The following is a 2,347-nucleotide window of genomic DNA, read 5'->3' as shown; positions in this document are numbered from 1 at the left end:
TGTAACTCTCTCTCTCTCTCTCTCTTTTTTTCCCCTCCCACTATACACTACATATCGCCACCACCGCCAAGACTTAAAACAACAACACCACTGTAAGTCTCACCTTCCCTCTCCCACCACACGGTACCTATCTCCGCCACCACCGCCACCTCTACCTTAGAATAGTTACCTTCTCCCCGCCACCGCGATCAGCATCATAACCATCACTAAAAACAACACCACTGTAACTCTTGTTCCCTCTCCCACCACCACATAATAGCTATCACCACTGCCATCACCACCACCACCACCTCAATGACAGTTACCGCTGCCACCACTACCACCGCTACCGCATACAAGCAGACCGTTACCACCACCGCCACCACGACGACAGCAACGCCACTGTAACTCTCTTTTCCCTCTCCACCACACATTACCTTATCGTCTCCGTCACCACCACCAACCATCATAAATCATCACCTCTCTCACCCTTTACTGCCACCGCAACTCAGTAACTACCTCCTTCTCCTACTACTACTACTACCACCACTACTATCTTCACCATAACCACTACCACCGCTGCGACCACAACAACAACAACAACAATTAAGACTTATACTAACCTATCTCCCACCACTATCATCACAACTACAACACCAACAATTAGATCTTCACTAACAATTCACCACCACCACCACTACTACTACTACTACTACAATTACAATTAAGATATTCAGTGAAGAAGTTTTTCACAGCGAAAGGAGTTTTACCTCTGAAGTTGGTAAGTCTAAACCTTATTTTATTTCATTTATACTAACTTGCTTCTCTTATAGCTTACCTTAGGTTATATATATACATACATACATATTTTATGTTATGTTACTCTACGGATCATTAGTACTACTACAGTCATTCACGTTTAATATAATTACAAATATTGTAATCATATATATATATATATACATTGGTACTATTAAAAGAAAAGGTGGGTGGGACAGATAAACTGTTGGAAATTAGTCGACCAGTCGAATAAAATGATTATGCATATATATATATACACACACGCATATATACGTATATACACGCTCACAAGTCCCCGAAACTCTTAAACTTGGGACCTACATTTTAATTCTGATGTGTGTGTATTTGTTTTTCTATATATAGGTATGTAGGTATGTATATAGGTATATATTAATGTATGTATATTTGCATGGGTTATGAAAGGTTTGCAGATTGTGTCCGAGAAAGTTAAAGACTAGAGAAAGAAAAATGGATTTAATACCGGGTAGAGTGTATATAATTTAAAGCGATGAATACACACATAAACACACACACACACACGCGCATTTTTATATATATAGTGTAGTAGAAGCCGCTTGTTTGTAATTACGTTAGCAAGCGGTTATAGTTATCAAAATTAGCGAGGTCCCACACGCATTCAGGTGGATATTTAAGTATCCTCTACTTATAATTATCAGCCGGTTTAATGAAATCTGAGAGACCAAAAGGCTTCTCGCAGATCACAATAAGCTGCTTCTACTACTTATAATAATGGTTTCAAAATTTGGCAGAAGACCAACGAGGGAGTAAAGTGTTCGACTGGTACTTATTTTATCGCCCCCCAAAAGCATGAAAGGTAAAGTGGACACCGGCGGCGTTTGAACTCAAATCGTAAAAACCATTTATTCCTTTACTTGTTTCAGTGATTTGACTGTGGCCATGCTGGAGCACCGCCTTTAGTCGAATCAACTCGATCCCCCCCAGGACTTATTCTTTGTAAGCCTAGTACTTATTCTATCGGTCTCTTTTTGCCGAACCGCTAGGTTACGAGAACCTAAACACAGCATCGATTGTCAAGCGATGTTGGGGTGACAAAGACAGAGACACAACATACACACATACATATATATATATATATATATATATATATACATATATATACGACGGGCTTCTTTCAGTTTCCGTGTACCAAATTCACTCACAAGGCTTTGGTCGGCCCGAGGCTATAGTAGAAGACACTTGCCCAAGGTGCCACGCAGTGGGACTGAACCAGGAACCATGTGGTTGGTTAGCAAGCTACTTACCACACAACCACTCTTGCGCCTATATATATATATATATATATTACGCGCACCTGCGCACGGTGAAAAGTTATGGACAAATAAATAATAATGTTTGTTTTTATCACTGTCATAAGTCCACCTGGGTCTCTATTCACGGGGTGAGGAGAGGAGTAAGAAAGGATTGTAATACCGAGGAGTTTAGTTACCTATTTTCTCCTCGGTATTTTGCAGATTTTGCCTGGTTGATAATTGAGAATTTCTACAGGTACAACAGAGAAAGTAACAGTGGTAGGGTCAGCTGTTGG

General features: G+C 40.3%; 1 long non-coding RNA gene across 1 annotated transcript in view; it reads left to right on the top strand.

The window, feature by feature from the left end:
• Positions 1-535: 535 nt before the first annotated feature.
• Positions 536-2,347, top strand: part of LOC128250665 (uncharacterized) — a 67,319-nt gene continuing 65,507 nt past the window's right edge. Inside the window, exon 1 of the long non-coding RNA XR_008266675.1 lies at positions 536-760. This is a non-coding gene — a long non-coding RNA (uncharacterized LOC128250665). The remainder of the gene's footprint in view (positions 761-2,347) is intronic.

This window comes from Octopus bimaculoides, chromosome 24 (assembly GCF_001194135.2).
Source record: "Octopus bimaculoides isolate UCB-OBI-ISO-001 chromosome 24, ASM119413v2, whole genome shotgun sequence".
In the NCBI taxonomy this organism is placed as follows: domain Eukaryota; kingdom Metazoa; phylum Mollusca; class Cephalopoda; order Octopoda; family Octopodidae; genus Octopus; species Octopus bimaculoides.
The sequence above is the reverse complement of the archived record's forward strand: the minus strand, read 5'-3'. Positions and strand labels throughout refer to the sequence as shown.